The sequence below is a fragment of the Vombatus ursinus genome, unplaced genomic scaffold, assembly GCF_900497805.2.
Source record: "Vombatus ursinus unplaced genomic scaffold, bare-nosed wombat genome assembly UNPS02014822.1, whole genome shotgun sequence".
NCBI lineage: Eukaryota > Metazoa > Chordata > Mammalia > Diprotodontia > Vombatidae > Vombatus > Vombatus ursinus.
In genome coordinates this window covers 13,000,747-13,021,806 of record NW_020954600.1, presented here as the reverse complement: position 1 = coordinate 13,021,806, position 21,060 = coordinate 13,000,747, and the positions used below count along the sequence as shown (strand labels likewise).

Genomic DNA, 21,060 nt, shown 5'->3' with positions numbered 1-21,060 from the left:
CTACTACTACTACTACTACTACTACTACTACTACTACTACTACTACTACTACTAGTTTCTTTGAATCTTGTGGTGAAGTGAGCATCCATAGTCACAAGGAGGCCTACATGTTGTTCTCACTCCATTATATTTCTCATTCAGTGTTATTTGTTGTTTTCTGTTCAGTCTTTTTTCAGTGGTGTCCAAATTTTTGTGACCTCCTTTATGGGGTTTTCTTGGAAGAGATCCTGAACTGGTTTGCCATTTCCTTCCCCAGTTCATTTGACAGATAAAGAAACTGAGGCAAACAGGGTGAAGTGACTTGCCCAGGACCACACAGCTAGTAAGTGTCTGAGACTGTATTTGAATTCAGAAAAAGGAGTCTTGGGGCAGCTAGAGGGCACAGTGGATAGAGCACCGGCCCTGGATTCAGGAGGATCTGAGTTCAAATCCGGCCTCAGACACATAGCAGTTACTTGCTGTGTAACCCTGGGCAAGTCACTTAACCCCATTGCCTAGCAAAGAAAAAAAAAGAAAAAAAAAAGAAAAAGGAGTCTTCCTGACTCGAGGCCCCGTACCGCCACCACCACCACCACTACACCTACTCAACTGAAGGTTTTATATCAAGTGATCCCTCAGGTGCCTTCAAGTTTTGAGTTTCTATGATTTGACGCCCTATACTGTACAGGCTTGATGCCTTATGCCAAAGTTCCTGACTCAGTGGTTCAGTATGCATCCATGAACCAGAAGGGCCAGCAGCTGTCTGTGGGGTAAGCCTTCAAGAGAGGGGGAAGACAAACAAATAGCACCTAATAAAACAGCTGCCTGTCCATAAAAGTGGCATTGCTTTTGCTTCAAGTCAGCTCTCCCAATTATCTGCTACGCCAACAAGGGGCCAGGGAGGGGCAGTGACTGACGCTGTGGGGAATCCAAAATCCTTTATATCTGGCTTTGGAATGTATGATCTGCCTTTTCGGGGGCATCACATTTCCCTTCTTAATTGTTCTGTCCAGGCTGATATTGAGAAGGAGCTGGCACGTTATATACCAACCAGAAATGGAAAGGCCTTTTCCTGATCCCTAGCAACTAAGGCCTCCCCTGGAAAAAATTAATTTATATGCATTTCTTATGTATTTTATGTATGCATATGTATATGTGTGTATGTATATGTATATGTGTGTATGTGTATGTGTATCTGTATGTATATATATCTGCTTGCAAATATGCATATATCCTATTATATTTTTGTATTACATCATTGTATTATATTTGTATTATATCATTGTATTACATTATATTATATATCACATCACATAATATTGTCATGTATGTATCACACATACATAATGATTAACACTGTGCCTATAACATAGTAGTTGCTTGATAAATACTTGTTGACTTGACTGTATACATAAAAAAATATATGTATACATGTGTATGTGTATGCCTCTGTGTGTACGTGTGTGAGTGTGTGTGCACACGCACATGCGCACCAGGTTGTCTCCCCCAACAGAATGACAGCTGGGCTGTGACACTTTTGCCTTTGTACCTCCAGGGCCTAATTTAGGGCTCAGCCTAGGCCTAGGGCTAGAGACTGTGATTTTATTGGTATAAAAAACTCTCCCAGAGGAGAAAACTCCTTTTTCCAATGCAGAACTACCCAGCCTCTGAAATTTACAATGCTCCAGAGCTCCCTAGAAGTCTAGAGGTTAAGTGACTTGCCCAGGGTCACACAGTCAGTGTACCTCAGAGGCTAGACTTGCTCCGAGGCCATGCTGCCTCTCTGACACACAGTAGACATTTAACAAATACTTGCTGATTGTTTGATGGAGGAAGGAGGAGGAGGAGGTGGGGTGAGGTACTGCTCAGAAGGTGGAGGATACAGTCTCTTAGAGAATGGATAAAGGCATTGACTGAGGATAGTCCCTAAAGCGGTAAGCCCCAAGTGGAATAATTGAGAGTTGAGTCCTTCTTTTTGTCTGATGAGTTTGCCAAACCTGACTCATTTCTCATCACCACCACCACCACCACCCCAGCCTTCACACCTCTGGGAGGTCTCCCGGCTTCACCCCATTAGATTTGCTAATGTGTCATCTGCTCTTTGGCTTTTGAATGAATTTTCAGCAGCAGCTAAGGAAATGGCAGGGTGAGTGTTTTCACAAGCTACAAACATGACAAATTAGGATGAAAATGATAGGCTGTAGATTCGGTTGAGTGATTCCAGGTTAAGTCCTTTTCCCTGGGATTTTCCCCACAGCTGATGCTCTAGAGTTTAGGTAATTTTGTTATGCATTTAAAAACATTACTCTGAGCAAGGGTTCACAGGCTTCACCGGACTGTCTGCCCAAAGGGTCCATGACACACAAAAAAGGTCAGGAACCCCTTGTATAAAATGAAAAGAAAAGAGGACTCAGGACAGAAACTTGGGACACCCCTGGAGTTAGTAGGTGTGATGTAGACATGAGAACCAGCACAGGAAACTGAGGAGAATCAGCTAAGAGGAGAATCAGGTGAGTACCACGGAGTGCTGGAGAGAAGAGAACATCTAGGAGAAAAGGGCAATTGACAGTGGTAATCACCCTGATTCTGAGGTCAAGAAGGATAAGGATTGTAAAAAGCCACGAGCTTTGGCAATTAAGAGATTACTGGTAATATGTAAAGGGCAGTTTTAGTTGAAGGATGAGGTTGGAAGCAAGACTGAAAAACAGTTTAGAAAAGAGTGAGAAAAAAGGGAAGTAGAGGCATTGGGTGTAGGGATACAGCTACTGGGGATCCAGGGTTTTATTTCTTTAAAAGATGGGAGAGCTATGGACATATTTGTAGATGTCAGGAAAGGAGACAGATAATAGGAGGAAGAGAGAGACAGAGAGACAGACAGAGACAGAGTCAGAGAGAGAGAGAGACAGAGAAGGATAAAGAAGTCAATCTGCTGGAGAATATGGGGTGGGGAGGGTAGAGATGGGATCAAGGGTGCACGTTGAGGATTTTGCCTTGGCTTCTCTTCATCTGAGATGGGACTGAAGGAGAATATAGTAGAGGAGGGCGTCTGAATGATGTGAGATGATGAAGAAACTAGAAGGAGAAGATCTTGGTAGTCACCTCAATTTTTTGGTGAAATATAAGGCTAGGTCCTCAGCTAAGAAGGTGGGAGGAGAGAAGCTAAGGGAGGTTTGAAGAGAGAGAAGGTTTAGAGCAGCTTCTGTGGGGAGTAGGTTAGCAAATTGATTTAGGGAGGAATAGAATATTTGTCTTGCTATAGTGAGGGCTCAGTTGAGATAAGATAACAAATTGGTAGTGGGTCCATTCAGTGCGGTTTTCTGATTTCCTCTAGTTTCATTCATCATCAAGTGGATAAGATGATAGATAAGTAGTTAGATAGATAATAGATACATTCATAAAACATTTATTACTTATTCATTATAAGTCAGGTAGGTGGCTCAGTGGATAGAGCACTGGGCCTGAACCCTGAACCCAGGAAGACCTGGGTTGAAATTTGGCCTCAGGCACTTACTAGCTGGATGACCCTGGGCAGGTCACTTACCCTCTGTTTGCTTTAATTCTCTGGAGAAGGAAGGGGCAAAGCGCTCCAGTATCTTTGCCAGGAAAACCCCACGGACAGCATTGGCAAGGTATGATACGTGGGATCACAAAGAGTTGGATGGGACCTAAGCCTGAACTACAACAATTACAACAATGAGCCAGACAAAGTAAGTGCTAAGGATACAAAATAAAAGGTAAGAGAAAGAGATAAAAGAAAGAGATAAGAGAAGAGTAGAGAAGAAAGGAAGACACTCTCTACCCGTAAGGAGCTTACATCCTATTTTCCTTCAGACATTTATTTCAATTATGTCTAACTCTTCATGACCCCTTTTCTTGGCAAAGATATTGGAGTGGTTTGCCATTTCCTTCTCTGGCTCATTTTATAGATGAGGAAACTGAGGCAAATAGGGTTAAGTGAATTGCCTAGGGTCAACAGCTAGTAACTGTCTGAGGCCAGATTTGAACTTGCATCATAATAGGCCAGGCAAGAAAAAAATAGAGCCAGAAAGTGGGGGAGAAGGGGATAGGAGGCGTACAGTGGGAATAATCCAGGGTTGGAGTTTTAACAAAGTGTGATCAGCAATAGAACAAGGGGACAAGGGAATGGAGTGTAGAAGTTGGTTCACCAAAGGGTTGAAGCAAGAAAGAGAGGAGAGTATGGCCCATGCAGGGAAAGATCCTGGGAAAGGGCTCATGGGTGGAGGGATTAGAGGTCATAGTGAGGACAAAGGGCAGGGGTAAGGGTTGTAAAGCAGTGGGAAGAGTGGAATGATAAAAAAGCCATAATCAGATAAAGTAATTACAGATTTCACTAGCACAGAAGAGAGTGATGGGTGATGGCAAGGTCAAAGGTGTCACCATCTCTTGCACGTAGCTAGAATGGAGAAGTAGGTAACGGGAACAAAGTAGATTGAAGACCTGGGGTGTTAGGGTATCTGAGGGTATGTCAATACGTGTTGAAGTCCCCCAGTATGAGTGCAGGAGAGGGAGAGAAGAGAAAGACAGTGAGCCAGACACTGTACTCACAGAGGAAGAAAGGAGAATGTGGTTGAGTAGATAGATAACAAACATCTGTATCTGGATTGGTCGACAAATTTGGATTATGTGAATATCAAAAGAGAAGAGGTTACTGAGTGATGATGGCAGAGGGAGGGTCTGAAAATGGCAATGGAGAACAAGAAGTATTCCAACTTCCCTCCCCCATCACTTGTGGATGTGAAATTTCAAACCTTACTGGATAAGATCTTCTGATAAATGATCATTCGGAGGGAGCTAGGTTTCAGGGAGGACTAGAAGATAGAAGAAATGGAGGTGTTTAAGACAAAGAGAAGTTGGTCAGTTTGGAAGTGGCCATTCCCATTCTTTTCCCTGACTTGTTGAGGCCAGAGTAGAATCTGAAAAACCTGATCTGAGAGGCCAAGCTTATTTGCACTCAGCCACATATGCAAGGCTTCTTCATGTTGTTCGGATTTATTTAACTGGTTTATCCCTTCCAATATAAGGAAGCCAATGAATGATCAGTGGGGCATTCTGACGATTGTCTTCACGTTTAGAAATAGGGCTGGCTAGCTGTGGAAGGAGGAGTCTGGCTGCATGACAGAAATACAAAGTGTTTATTGAGGCTTTCAAGAAAGGACAAAAGGTTACTCTTTATGAAGAATTTCTTGGTGCTGGCTCGGTGTCCTTTGGGAATGGTATTTTTTTTCCTCATCTTTGGACAGAGAAGACTTGCATTTTTTTCATTACAAGCATTTCGAAAAGTTTGTCCTGACTCAGGACAGGTGATCAACCCATCCTTTGTAATGAGAGTTGGGATGGCCTCCCTCTGTTTACAGAATAAAAATCATTGCTGGTGTGGTTTCCCAAAATGCACCACTCACTTAATGTGAACTCTGATCTACAATGTTGCCCAAGTTACTTCTTGATTCTTTTGGGAATAGAACTAAAAAGAAAAACTAAGCTGAGTTTAAGCCCGTCCTTTCCTAGGCTAAAGACCCATCTTTGTTCAAGGGCTCATTCTACTAGAGGTGAGGAGAGAGTCATTGGGAAGTAATAGTGGTGTTTAAAAAAGGACATCAATAGAATATTTTAAGAAGAAATTGCCACATACATTACTGGAAGCTCTACACGTTTTCTACTGAAGTCTACAATGTTTTATTCAAACTGGGTATGCTTAGATCAAAAGGACAGCTTTAATTCTGAATGCTTGGCAATGAAAAACTATTGACTCTGCAGACCAGATTGGGCAACTCTGATATGAGCCTGGGACACACACAACTCAGCAAAACTCTTCAGATATTGCAGTGAAAAGAGAAGTCTCTGGGCCCTGGAATGGCTTCTATCCTGGAAACTTTGTCCAATGTCCTCAGGAATATCTGAACATTGCCACAGTAATCTCTTATTAATTGGAAAATGAACAAATTGTGGTATATTAATGTAATGGGATATTATTGCAACATCAGAAACTATGGACAGAAAAGGAAGGCAAGATGGCAGAGTGCAGACTGGGACCCAGCTGAACTTTCCCTACATTCCCCTCCAAACAACTTTAAAATAATGCATCAAATCAAATTCTGGAGCTGCAGGGCCAACAGAAAGTCAGGGAGAGGCATTTTTCCAGTGTAAGACAACTTATGAGGTCACCAGAAAAGGTCTTTGACACTGGTATAGGTGCCAGCCTGGAGCACAGATGGTGGCAGCACCAGTAACCAGCCTTGGAGGTGGCTAAAACAGTGACACTAGCAGCTTTGGAGGCTCTCAACCCAGAGAAGGTAAGGGGGTCAGATAACTGGTCAAAAAGAGATTTCAGGGGACCCTTTACCGGCAGTGGGTGCAGTAGGTACTGATTGGCAACCCTATTGCCCAGAGGCAGTTCTGGGTCACAGTTCCAAGGCAGAGTGGAGCATTAGCACTCGTGATTGTAGAAGAGCCTACAGCCTGGCCATAGTTCCAGGGCTAAAAGGAGCACTAGGTTTACAGCTGGAGAGGAGTAGGGATCCTTTTTGGGTTAAGACCAGAGTGCAGACCAGGGGAGCAATGGCTGACTAGACCTGTTTCCAGCTTGGAAGTACTAAAGATTTGCACACCACCAGAACTAGCTCTAAAAACAGCAGCATGAAAAAGCCTGAAGCTTGAGACAGTGACTCCCCATCCCCAAGTGAGTAGAGTTCAACTTTAACATAAAGCTCAAAGTCCAAAAATAGACTGGAAAAATGAGCAAACAACAACAACAACAGAATTTTACCATAAAAAGTTACTGTGCTGGCAGGGAAGATCAAAACACAAACTCAGAAAAAGACAATAATGTAAAAACAGCGACCAACAAAGCTCTGGGGACACAGATAGAAAATGCTACAGGTCAAGGAGCTGCCCTGATCCAATCAAAGACAATTCCAAAGGACTCATGATGACAAAATGCGGTCCACTTCCAGAGACAGAACTGATAAACTCTGAGTGCAAACTGAAGTATAATTTTCTAACTTTCTTTGTCTTGTTATTTTTGTGATATGGCTAATTTTGCATGATTTCACATGCATAATTGATATTATATTGCTTGCCTTCTCAGTGGGTGGGACAGGTGTGGGGGGGGGGAGAATTTGGAACTCAATTTTTTTAAAAAGAATGTTAAAATAAAGAAACAATAAATTAAAAAAAAAACTAAGGGCATAAAATATTCAGAGAAACTTGGGAAGATTTGGGTGAACTTATTTAGAGCAATGTTAACAAACCTCAGATGATTTATCCAATTTCTGTGATAATGGAAAGGAAAATTCCAATGAAAGACTTCAGAATTCTGGTTAATGCATTGAGTGATTATGAATTCAGAGAATTGACAGCGAAGTCCCTTGCCTTGCATCAGAGAGGCTGTGGACTTTAGGTGTGGAATGAGGCATGCATTACCAGTTGTGGACAGTGGGTTAATCTATTTTGCTTGATTGTACTTCTTTGTTACAAGTGGGGGTTCTACTGGAGGCAGAGAGAAAGTCATTTGGAAGTGATAGTGATAGAAAAAGAGAACTGAAGGAATAGAATGTATTAAGTGCTCCCCCCCCCCCCCAGGGGTTGGAGTGTCCTTCTCTGGCTCAAGTCCTAATTATAGGCATTGTCCTCCCACTCTTGGCTACCATTTTCTTTTAACAAATTAACATCACTTAGCTTTTATAAAAGAACATTTACTTTGAAGGCATAGCAAGAAAAGAGGAACAATCATTCTCCCTCAGCGTTTTGGAGTAAAAATCTCTTCTCTACCATTTTGATCTCTGGGGAGAATATAGTTTCTATGTAGCTTTGGTCCCACCAAGTTCATGTCCAAATGTGGCATCCACATGTCTCAGCTACAACTGGGTGAGTTTCTGATGGTCGCTTTATGCTAAGCTGGCTGGATGCATCCAGCCATTACAATTCAAAAAGAAACTCAGTAGATTGTAAGTTCCTTGAGAGCAATGATTGTTTTAAATTTTAACTTTGTATCCTCAGGGTCATGCAGGGTGTTTGTGCTTAGTAGGTGCTTAACAAATGCTTTTTGGATTGGATTGAATTGGGATTCTGAGAAGTCTGTCAGACTCCTGGCCAGAGATGTGGTATACCTAACAGGGTCTGGTAGAAATGAGTTTACCTGAATGTATATCTATGAACTGACGCAAACAGGAAAAGGCAGAAACAAGAAAATAATATACATAATGACAATAACAAAGGAAATTGAAAAAACCCAAAATGAATAAAAACAAAACTGAACTCTGTGTAACCATAATGACTAAGAGGGTTAGCCCTGAAGAAATGTATTTTTTTTTTAAAGTCCCTCATTCCCTTCTTTAGGGAGGTGAGTGGACTAAGGGTCTGGAGCTTGTATACTCTCTCAGACTCAGTGAATATATTGGTTGGGTTTTTCTTTTTAAATTTCTTGTTATAACATGTCACTCACTAGGTAGGTGAGATGGAAAGGTATATGAATGAAAGAATGAATGAAAAAGTATCTATTAAGAGCTTATTCATGTCAAGTTCTGGGGATACAGATAGAAAATGCTACAGTCTCGGCTCTCAAAGAGCTCAGTCTCTAATTAGGAGAGATAGCATTTAAAAGAAAAATCTGGGAAGATGGAAAGGTCAGAAGTCCTATAGGTACAGTGGTGGGATCCAGAGGTCCTTAGGTTACTTAAGTAATTAAGATGTCAGTGCTGGGAAGATGGAAGCATAGACAAAGGTGAGATTAAAAACAACAATGAAAACAATTAAAATTTTTAAAAAGAATGAATTGGACTGAAGCTTGCAAATGTAATCAAAGGGTTTTAAACGGAAAAGAAGAAAACTGTTAATATATATCCACCATGACAGTGCCCATTACCACAAGGAGTAACCAGAGTGTGGGGAGAATGGCCATAACCAGGAACAGCAATTTTGGCCCTCGAGGCAAACAACGTAATTGAGATAAGCAGCACTAAATGATCCTCTAACAACTCTATAATTCATGATATGACAATTATACAAGAATTAATTAAGCCAAGTTCAGTAGAGTAGAGGGGGAGCTAGTCACTATAATAACTCACACTTGGGTTTTATCTATGTGTAGCCATCTGATAGCCTCCTATTTTAGCTAATTATTTTTGCTAATAAGGTGCTAAACTCAGTTGTTAATTTTTATACCTTTAGACAAAGCCCTGGTTTTCCTCCCCACCCTCCAGGTATTTATAGAAAACAAAACATAAAAAATGGACCATGAATAAAAAGAAGTTAAAATTACTTTAGTTATCTATAAAAATATTCAAAGTTTGGGTAACAAAAAGATGAAGAAGATATCCCAAGGAAAAGAAGCAAATCTAACCCCATAGGTACTATTGAGGCTTGATAGACTGGGAACCATGACTGGAATTTGGCTCTAGAAGGAGCAGGATGATCAAAGATGGTGGAGGAGGATAGAAGTATTACACATTAAAATAAGAAGATATGTTCATGAGAGGAAATCTGAGAATCCCAGGGACAAAATCTATTGTAGAGTCCTTAGATAAAGCTCAACAGAGGCTTAAGCAGCTGTGACACTGTCATTGAATTATACTGCAGAACACTTGGACCATAAGAGGAAATAGATGAGAAGTTTGGGAAATAGATCACAACTCTGTCATGGAAACATGGAATAGTAATGATGAGGTACTTTGGCATCTACTCAGCTCACTCTCTGCCAAAAACCAAGCAGCTAATAATTTCTTAATTTGACTTAATAATTTTATCCTTTGAGAGATGAAGAAAATGCTCTTCTGGATCTGATTCTTATCAACAAACAGGAACTAGCTATTGGGTTGGAAATGATGGGTCCCACCCCATCTTTGAATCAGTGATAGAAAAAAGTAAAGCTGGGCGTAGTCTGACCTGCCCTCTAGATCTAGATCTTGAGGGAAAAGATTTCAAAGGATTTAGAGAAAAAAATAAATAGGATCGCATGGCCTACAAAGCTATAGGGGAAGTCAGCCCCAGAGCAATGAGAAACTTAGAAGAATGAAATTCTTAAGGCTCAAGAAGAATTGTGTCTTATGAAGAGGAAAAGGGGGGGTTGTCCAAAGAGATTGATGATCTTAGATGTAATAGGGTGTCACTAGACTTTGTTGAATGGGGGAGCTACAGGATCGGATCTGTGATCTAGGAAAATCACTTTGTTAGCTATGCAGAGGATGAATAAAAGTATCTGGAATAATGGTGCTATTCTTGGCAAAAACAGAGCACTCTAAAGAGGGTCAGATATAGCAGGGAAGGCAATGACTTCTAGTTTAGACATACTAAACTTGTTATGTCTATGGGATATACAGATGGAAACAAGAAACAAGCTTCTGTTGATGTAGTCAGGAGAGAGGGAGAGAGAGAGAGGGAGAGGGAGGGAGAGAGGGAGGGAGGGAGTGAGAGAGAGAGAGAGAGAAAGAGAGGAAGAGATTAGGGATAGATATGTAGATTTTTGAGTCATCTTCACACAGGTGACAATTCAACCCATGGAGGTTGATGTAGCCATCAAAAGAGAAAATGTAGTAAGAGGATAAGAGGAGATGGCCCAGGACAAGACCTCCAGGAACAACTGCGAGATAGGAAATGGAGGACGAGCTAGCAAAGGACATTCTGCAAGAGTGGACAAACAGGTCAGAGAAGCAGGAGAACGCAATGCCACAAAAAACAAAGGCGGAGGGAATATCCAGGATGAAGGGCTGGTTACAGTGTCAAGAGATGCAGAGTCAAGAAGAATGAGGATTTACTTAGCACTTGAAGATATCAGTGCCACTCATGACTTGTGCAACCTTGCACTAGCCTAGGGGTGGGGAACCTGTGGCTTCAAGGCCACATGTGGCCTTCTAGGTCCTTGGGTGCAGCCTTTTGATTGAGTCCAAGTTTTACAGAACAAATCCTTTTATTAAGGGGATTTGTTCTGTGAAGTTTGGATTCAGTCAAAGGGTCACACTTGAGGACCTAGAGAGCCACATGTGGCCTTGAGGCTGCAGGTTTCTCATGCCTAGACTAGCTTCTTTGATTTGTTAGACTTCAGTTTTATCATCTATAAAATATGATACCCAGATTGAGTAGCTTCTAAAGCCCCTTTCATCTTTAAGTAGAAAAGAAAGAGGATAAGCATTTGTATAGCACCTACTATGTGCTAGGCACTATGTTGAGTGCTTTTAAAAAAATTTAAACAAATATTACTTCATTTGATCTTCGTAACAATCCTGTTATTGTCTCTATTTTACAGATGAAAAAGCTGAGGCAGATAGGAGTTAAGTAATTTGTTCAGGATCAGATAGCAACGAAGTGTCAGAGGCTGGATTTCAGCTCAGGTGTTCCTGACTTCAGGTCCAGTATTGTATCCATCCAATCTCTTATGACTCTACCCTATTCCCCAGTAACACCAGTCCCACTGGATTTCTGGTAAGCTTTTTGCTTTCCCTTCATTCCAAGTCAATTTTTTATAATTATTAACAAAGATTTACCAAACTCCTACTGTGTGCTGAGTGCCATCTTGGGCATTAGAGCTACTTCAAAGCTTAAGATATAGTCCCTGCCTTCAAGGACCTCACTCTCTAGATTAAACAAGACATATATACATACATACATACATATATATATGTACACACACACATACATACATATATACATATACACACATCATATACATCTCTATATGATATATATCATATGTGTGTGTAACGAATACAAGTTACGTAAGTTAAGTTCTGAACGGGTGTGAAGACAGAATGGAGAATTCTCTGTGGATTATAGAAACTGGGAAAGATCTAGAATCATAGAATTTGGAGCTACAACAGACTTTAAGAATCCAGCTCTTTCAATTTACAAATGATAGGACCCATAAGTAGGGAGTAGTTGAGACAAGATTTGACCCCATGTCCTCTGATTTCAAATAATAATAATGATACTTAGCATTTATATCCTGCTTTAAGGTTTTCAAATTTTTTTACATATATTATCTTGTTTGATCCTCACATCAGTTCTTTACAGATGAAGAAACTGAGGCTGAGGAAAGTTAAGTGACTTGTCCAGGGTTACACAGCCAGTAAGTATCTGAGGCAGTATCTGAACTCACATTTTTCTAAAACTTTTCTAAGACTTTTTTTTGTTTGTTTGTTTTTGTTTTTTGTTTTAGGCTATTGGGGTCAAGTGACTTGCCCGGGGTCACACAGCTAGTAAGTGTCAAGTGTTTGGTCTGAGGTCAGATTTGAACTCAGGTCCTCCTGACTTCAGGGCCAGTTCTCTATCCACTGTGCCACCTAGCTGCCTTCTATAAGACTTTCTAAGACTAAGTCCAGCACTCTATCCATGGTGCTACCAAGCTGCATCTATGGATCTATTCCTGTTGCCACTGTTGCATGGTCTGGAGATTTTGTCTGGATCACAAAGGGAGATCAGGACTTCAACAAGTAGAGAAAAAGGAGAAAGCTATTTCAGGCTGAGAAAAGGTGTGGATGAAGGTATGGAGGCAGGAATGTTCACAGTATGTTCAGAGAACCATGAGTAGGGCCATTTGACTAGAGTAGAGAGTTGGTATAGTAGAGTAGTGGGAGATGAATTTGGAGAGAGCCATTTGGACCCTTGAATGCTTCATGTTATAAACTGCTAATAGAATGAAATTTTGACTTTGATCAGTGAGGAGCTAGGAGTCACTGAAGGTTTTTGAGCAGCTTAAACAAATTTGAAGTACCTCAACTGCAGGGCCAGGAGGCAGCTGCTGCTATTAGTAACTGAGGTATGCACTGCTTCTCTCCTAGGCTAGATTTACCTCTAGGAAGCAAATCAAGGCAGGAAGAAGCAGGGCTTCCAGTGGTGTTTTTGATCTTTAAAATAGTTCCCATAACTGATGTCAGATAACAAAGTCAGTGCAAAGGAGGTTCAAGGCAAGACAGTCAATGCAGCAAGGCATCATCATAAAGGCAGACCCTTGGCAGAGACCGGGGGAATTATGCCAGCTATTTCAGCCCTGTTGCTCAGGTTTCTCCTGAAATAATCTGTAACTTAGGACTCATATATTGTAACTCATATGTTGGGGGAACTGGGACTCCTTAGATAGTGATAGATAGATAGACGAGAGAGAGAGAGATGATAGAGAAAGATGATAGAAATAGAAAGATGGAGAGATATAGGTGATAGAGATAAACTGAGACAGATAGATAATAGATAGATATCGTTCTCTTAAATGTATATTTCCATTCGGTTACAACAAAATACAACATTAGAATTATTAAGCATCTACTATGTGTAAAGCTAGGGTTGCTAAGGGAGATGCAAAATTTGAATAAGACAGAGTCTCTACCTCTTGAAGCTTATAGTCTAGTAATAAGATAGCACATACCCAGGCAAATACAATACTCTCAGTGTAGAAAACATGGTCTTTGTCTTTAAAAATTCAGTTTAATTAAAATGAAGTATTAAACACCGACGATGGTGCACTTCCAGCCAAGATGGTTGCCTGAACAGGAAGTGGATTGCCTAGCTCTCAAATATTGAGAACATCAAAACCAGAAGTTGACACCAGCCTGAATAATGATGAGGAAATCCAATGAAAAACTACGTGACCTCACCCACCTCAGAATTACACAGGAATTCAACCAGAAGCCCAAGGACAATAAGAAAGGGCACTCAACCCCCAACCTTCCAGCACAGGGTAGTTTCCCAGCATAACTAGAAACTCAGAGGACTTCTTTCTTACCTCAGAAAGTTCCAAGGTGGTCAGAAAATCCTGAGATCGGGACCTTGGGAGTGCTGGGGAGAGACAAAAACCAGCTCCAACTGGGGCTATTAAATTCCTAAAATTCTTCTCTGAAACACCACAGAAGGTCCTGAAGATCCAGTGTTCTGAACCTCAAAGATCCAGGGGGAGGCTTCACCTTGAAAGACAGAGGTCAGCACAGGAACCCAAGTACACAGGACAAAACTAAACAAAGTCAACTACCTCACCAAGTAGGGAATATGACCCTGGCACAAAGCCCCAGTTCATAAACTAAACCTGAAGAAATGAGCAAATCAAAGGAAACACCAACCGGTGACAAAAAGGAGGGAGTAACTTTGTAATGATTTCAAGCAGAAACTCAAAGGATAAAGTAGATTTTTCACAAGGATGACATGAATATTTAGAAGAAATGAAGCAGTGAAATAAACAATGAGATAAAAGATTTGGGGGAAAGAATTTTGAAAGAGAATACATAGCTTAGAATAGAAAGTGCTAGACATTTTCCAGATAATGGAAAATTAGAAAAAACCTAACAGAAATCAATGAGACCGCAAGAAATAGTAGAAAGAGTGAAAAAATAAAAGAAAATAAATAGAGAAGTACATTTATCTGACATAAAACAATTGACCTGGAAAATAAATTGTGGATGCAAATTAAAGCAACTCTGAGGTTCCACCTCATACCCCTAAGACTGACAAAACTGATCAAAAAAAATAGAAAATGACAAAAATTGGAGGGGGTAGGAAAACAGATATACTGATGCACTATTGGTGGAGCTTTGAACTGGTCCAGCCATTCTGAAAAGCAATTTGGAATGATGATCCAAAAGTTTTTAAGCAGTGTAGTGACATAGCAGTTCTACCCATAGGTCTATGGTAAATGAATGGAATGGAATAATATTACTGGGCAATAAAAATGATGAATGGAACCATTTCAGAGAACTAATTCAGAGACTTGTATGAACTGATACAAAGTGAAGTGAGGAGAACCAGGCAATTTGTACAATTAGATCATTCTAAAAGTGAGTAATTTTGAAAGATTTAAGAACTGTGATCAATGCAATGACCAACCATGATTTCAGAGGTCCTGTGTTGAAGAAATCACCACCTTCTAAGAGAAAGGTGATGGACTACAAATGACATATGAGACAAACATTTTTTGGACATAGACAATGTGGGAATTTGTTTTATTTTATTATACATATTTGTTACCAAGGTTTGTTTGTTTATTTTTCTCAGTGGAAGAGTGAGGAAATAAATGACTGTTGATATAAAAATTTCATTTTTAAATAGATCAGAAAGAGATCTTCACATATGAAACTATGAATTTCCATTATTCATATTTTTTAAAAGTTATATTAAATTTATTTTTAATTTTTAAAAATTTATTTTTACTTTGAACTTAACAAACATCAAATAAAATGGGCATTCCCATATACATGGTAGAAAAAAACAAGGAAGATTGTAAAGGCAATTGGAGATCTCTGCTGTGTACAACTTGCTTCTCTTTTTTAAATACAAAACTAATTTAAACCTGTAGCTTTCAAAACTGTCCTGCTTATCTGTGCTTCTTTCTGGCCTTCCTTCAGTTCTCTGAATTAAAAAAAGATGCCTCAGTGACCCTCTCTTTTCTTCTCTTCTCTTCTCTTCTCTTCTCTTCTCTTCTCTTCTCTTCTCTTCATTCCTCTCCTTTCCTCTCCTCTCTTTTCCTCTCCTTTTTTCTCCTCTCTTCTGTCCCTATCCCCTTTTGCCATCCTACTCACCCCTACCAATTTTCATTGGAAAAAGAAAAAAAAATTAAAAAAACTTTTTGTAACAACTGTGCACAATCAAACCAAACAAATTTTCATTGGCTGTGTCTGAAAATGGGTCTCATTCTGCATCCTAATTCCTCTCTCTCTCTCTCTCTCTCTCTGTCTCTCTCTCTCTCTCTCTCTCTCTCTCTCATACTTCATCATTACGTGATAGCAATCAGGGATTGTCTTTGCATCAATCTTATTCTCCAGTCTTTCAAAATAATTTTTCTTTGTAATGTTGTGATTGTGTAAATTATTCTCCTCATTCTGTTCACTCCAGTGCTCTGCCTGGCATGTAGTAAGTATTTGATAAATGCTTGTTGTCTTGTCTTAACTTCACCCTACATCAGTTCCCAGATTTCTAGGAAACCATCCACTTCATCATTTCTTTCGGCACACTAGTATTCCATTATATTCGTGTTCCATAACTTCTTTAACCATTCCCCAGTGGATGAGTACCCCTTTAGTTTCCAGTTTTTTCCTGCTACAAAAAAGAGCTGCTTTAAATATTTTAGTACATAGGAGTCCTTTTCCTCTTTCTTTGCTCTCTTTAGGGTCTAGGCTTAGTGGTGGCTGAAGTTTTCTGAGTCACAAGGGGAGAGACAAGGTTGGACTTGTATTTGAGGAATATCGATTTGGCTGTTGGGTAGAGGACAGATTGGAAAGGAAAGGCTAATATTTTCCTCACAGAGTGAGTGCAAATATGAAACATTTAAGCACTGATGCCAGATAGTACATAACAAAGTGCCAACATGAGTGGTACAGACAGTAAGTACTACAGGAGTTCAGAGAAGGGCGAAGTTGCTGCTTGGCAGATGCCATCCAATTGCTCAATAGTCACAGTGGATGCAGCCTCTTTTAACCTGAGGGTGGATGACATACATAATTTAAGATGTGGGAGCTACTTATGGAACCAACCGGTTCCTGAGGGCTTTCTGCACTGATTAGCACCTTAGTTAGGGGGAAAAACCCTCTACTAGCTGACCTCTCCATAACCTCTCTAGCCTAGATGTATGGATGGTGCCTACAGAATCTCTGAGCAAGCCATTACTTGCTGTCTTAAAGGAGCAGGTAGGACCCCAATAGCCATCCCCAATGCTCAGTCTCCTCCTCATCCTCATTTGAGTTTTCTGAAGGTGATGCTATAGGAAGCCGGGATTGGAGGATGGTAGGTGAAGGGGAAACTGGTTTATATGGTCATAGTCTCAGTCTTAGTTTTCCATAATTAGTTTCAACCTTTTCTTAATTTGCCTTTCTGGTTAAAAAAAAAAAGAAAGAAAAGAAATTAAAATAATAAAAAAAGGACCAGTAGAAATAGATCTGGATATGAAGTTGGGAGACTTAGATTCAAATCCAATTTCCTACTGGTGTAGTGTGGAGCAAGTCTCTTCAACTCTTTGAGCCTTAATTTCTTTTTTTTTTTTTTGGTGAGGCAATTGAGGTTAAGTGACTTGCCCAAGGTCACACAGCTAGTACGTGTCAAATGTTTGGTCTGAGGCTGGATTTGAACTCAGGTCCTCCTGACTTCAGGGCCAGTGCTCTATCCACTGCGCTACCTAGCTGCCCCACCTTAATTTCTTCATCTGTAAAATGAAGGAGCTGGACTCTGACCTCTAAGGTCCCTCCCAGCTCTGAATCTCTGATGCTATGACTATGGGATCATACATACAGAGCCAGAGGTGATCGTAAGAGGTGCAGAGTCACAAGAGCACAGATGAAGATGTGGACAAGACCTTAGAGGTCATTGAGGCCAACCTCCTCATTTTATGGACTTATGAGCCACTGTGCCTCTCCAAATTAGAGTTTCTTAATGACAACAAGCAGCATTTATGTAGAGTTTTAAGGTTAGTCAAGCACTTTACAATTATTATCTATTTGATCCTCACAACAACCCTGGGAGATGGGTGCTATTATTATTCCCATTTTGTTGTTCTTGAGCCATTTTTCAGTCTTGTGTGACTTCTTGACCCCATTTGGAGTTTTCTTGGCGAAGATACTGGAGTAGTTTGCCATTTTCTTCTCCAGCTCATCTTACAGATGAGGAAACTGAGGTAAACAGGATTGAGTGACTTGCCCAGCATCACATAGGCAGTAAGTGTCTGAGACCAGATTTGAACTTAGGTCTTCCTGATTCCAGGCTCATTTCTCTGTCCGTTGTGCCACTCAGCTGTCATTTTACAAATGAGGAAAATGAGGTGAAGGGACTTGCCCAGAGCCACAAAACGAGGAGGCATTTAAGGCCGAATTTGAACTCTGGTTGTCCTGACTCCTGAGCCGCCTAGCTGTTCTTTTATCAGCAGTAAAATGAGAGAGTTGGATGAAATGGCTTCCAAGGTTCTTCTCAGCTCTGTATCTATGATACGATGGTGGGGGGAGGGGAGCAGTACAGAGTCAAGGTGGATGTCAGATGCAGAAAGTGAAATGATCTCTCAATATTCTCTCCCTCCTTCTCCCTTGAAGGCAGGATTTCTGCTTAGATTTTGGTTTTGTGTTTTTGAAAACGTACTTTCTCTGAACTCTTAAAGGGTGAAGACAGCTGCTTACACTTAGAATACAACATAGCACACGTTAAAAAAAATAAGCCTAGTGTGAACAGGCCAGTGTTAGGTGTGGGGGAAATACAAAGTTTAGCCATGACCCAGACTCTTGAATGTCCACTTACTTGCCAACAGTTTTAGAAAGTGGAAGCTTCTTTTTTCAAAATGAAAATAATAGATAAAAAATAAAAATAAACTATGCCCCACAGTTTTGTAGTGGGAGATGCTGGAATCCCAAATAGACTCAGTTTAAGTGAAAGGCAGCATAGAATCGATGTCACTGGATGTGGGATCAGGAAGACCGGGGTTCAAGTCCTCAGTCATTTAAATCTCCCTGTGCCTTGGTTTACTCATCTCTAAAATGAGAGAGTTGGACTAGATGGCCTCCAAGGTCATTTAACTTCTCTGTGCCTCAGTTTCCTCATCTGTAAAAGGAGGGACAAGGGATGGACTTGATAATTTCTTCCAGCTCTAAACCTATGAACTTTTAAGTATTTTTTCCGTAACATTAGAAAAGAATAATAACTCTCTTGGAACATGTCAGAGTAAATGAAGAGTCAGCCTTGGAGTTAGGAAGAGTTGTGTTCCTACTGGCTGTGAGACCCTGAGCAACTTAACCTTTGACCCCAGACAACCTTCTAAGACTCAAGGCTGCCAATCTGCATTAGTATAAGTGCCCTCTCTGAGAGCTTCCTTCTGCCAATGATATCACAGATCCACCTTCCCTTCCCAGTCCCCACCCTCAAACCCTCAATTCTCTTGAATCTTGTATTCCTACAGAGAAATTGAGCTGATGTGCTCCTTTCTCAACAGTACCCAGCTGAACAGGCTTATTCTCAGCCCCAGAGGTCGAGAGACAGGCAGGTTCTCTTGGCAAAACAAAACCCTCTGGTCTTGCAGACAATAGGTCTTCGCTTCTATTTGCCTGGTGGCACACAAAAGAGCCATGTGAGTGGGTTGCTGGTTGTGCATTGTTGGTAGGCCCATCTATTGAGTTTGCTTTTGCTGACTGAAGCTGACCTGGTTGAGAGGAACTGGTGAAAAAAAAAACATCCTTCATGTATCATGTGGCGAAGCCTCGGGTCCCCTAGAATGAAACCACTGGGATTGTGCAGAAAGCTATGACCTCAAGAGGAGAGTGAGCTGCCAAAGGTATCTCAGTGATCTGCTTACAAGTGGGGCCAGGCATGCATGATGTAGAGAAGGTGAGAGGTTTGGGTCTCCACATCTCTTTTCCCAAGAGAGCTGGAAGAAGTCTCCCAGGAATGTAGGGTTAAAAACCAATCTACTTTCCATCTTTTGGGAGAATAAACCAAGAGGACATAGGATAAACTTCCAATAAGAGGGAAAGAGGTTTGCTAGAAGGAAGGCTGTAGGTGTTCTGAGATAAGAGGCAATATATGGACCATTAGGCTGGATCTGAAGTTTGAAAGGCTTGGGTTCTACTGTCCAGCTCAGACATTTATTTTGGGTAAACCACTTAACTTCAGTTTCTCCTCTGTAAAATGAGGAGGTAGGAGTCTAAGGTCCTCCTATCTCTGAAGCCATGATCTTCTCAAGTATTTTGAATTATAGATGAGATACTCTTCTTGCCAAGACTAGAGATGGCATCTGGGGGTCATTTGGATTAAGGGCATTTTATGAAGCTCCATGATAAGATGATGGTTTCATCAGAGATGAAGATGATGCTTCTTACCCTGCCATAGTCTTTGAGTCGTCATGCCAGTGGTGGTGATGGAAGGGTGTGGAGACAGACATTTGGAGTCTCATGTCTTTTTCTTCCTTGTGACCATGGGGGCCCTGGCATAGATAATAACTAATGATCAACAGTGGGAATGAACCCACTACCTTGGCCTCATTTTCATTATGTTTCACTCAACTGAGGTAACCTATCATGAACACAACCATTCCATGCTTAAGATTGCACAAATAGAAATTGGCTGAGCTAGAATTTGAACTCTGGTCCTGTGCTTTCTGACTGTTCCACATTGGGGACTGAAACCAGAATTGTCTGGAGGCAGAGTGGTATAACGGTTAGAGGGCTGGCTTTGGAGTTAAAAAGAGCTTGGTTCAAATCCCATCTTTGACTGTGTGATCCTGGACAGGTCCTAACTTCTCAGTCACCGGGACAATTCTCTGAGTTACAGGTAAGATAATAATCCACAACTTTAGAGCGAGTTCCTACCCTGGGTGTTCTCTACACTAATGAAATTATACGTATGGGCCAAATGTATGTATGTATGTGTATACATATACACACATATATTATGTTATATACCAACACTTGAATGTTCCTTTAACAGATGTTGTTAGGTGCTCACCCAAAGGAGGTCATTTGTATAGGCGCTGCTGGAGACCCCAAGCTTTCTGGAAGTACTGGAGTCGAGTGTGGATGACCACTTGGCTGTTCAGGTGAGATCCAGACCACATGGCTTCTGAATTTCTTTCCTGCTTTTCAGTTCTGTGACGTGATGGCTCTTGTCCTCATGGGAGACTGGAGAGAATCTAGCTGGGAAAGGCTTCCTTGCCAGGTGGGTTGGACAAGTCCCAGGTTCCAGTTCTGGCTCTTGTCTCCTGTCTTTGGAAATTGGGCAGGTTGTTTCACTCTCTGAGCTATGGTTTCTTACTCTCTAAAATTGGGGGTGTGGGGGGGGCTCTGCTAGATACCCTCTAATTTCTTTTCCAGCTCTAATGCTCTGTGAGTTGGTATTCCCTTTCATATTTTTTTCTTTTCCATTAATGAACTGTAAGTTATAATTACAAAGGCATTTTACTGAAGTGTTCTGAACCTACTGGATTCTTTAATTAGCCTTACTTGTTTTAATTAAACTAAGATTTCAATCAGCATAAGACTCATTTAGAACTAAACCCAAGAGTGAAAGCCTCGGCTTCCAAAAAGGGCTGGTGTGGTTGTCATAAAGGCCATTTTAAGTAATCAGAGCAATCTGACACCCATGTTGTAATGGTTTGGAATTAGGAGTTTAAGCCTCACACCCAAGGGC

At 40.9% G+C, this 21,060-nt stretch overlaps 1 long non-coding RNA gene across 2 annotated transcripts in view; it reads left to right on the top strand.

Annotated features, from left to right (window-relative positions):
- The window catches only part of LOC114024732, a 46,340-nt gene that overhangs the window by 10,448 nt on the left and 14,832 nt on the right, over positions 1-21,060 (top strand). Inside the window, exons 1-2 of one of the 2 annotated variants that reach the window (XR_003566944.1) lie at positions 6,189-6,290; positions 20,362-20,470. This is a non-coding gene — a long non-coding RNA (uncharacterized LOC114024732). Of the gene's footprint in view, positions 1-6,188; positions 6,291-20,361; positions 20,471-21,060 lie in introns of those variants that run through there. The other variant, XR_003566943.1, reaches the window with a different exon arrangement.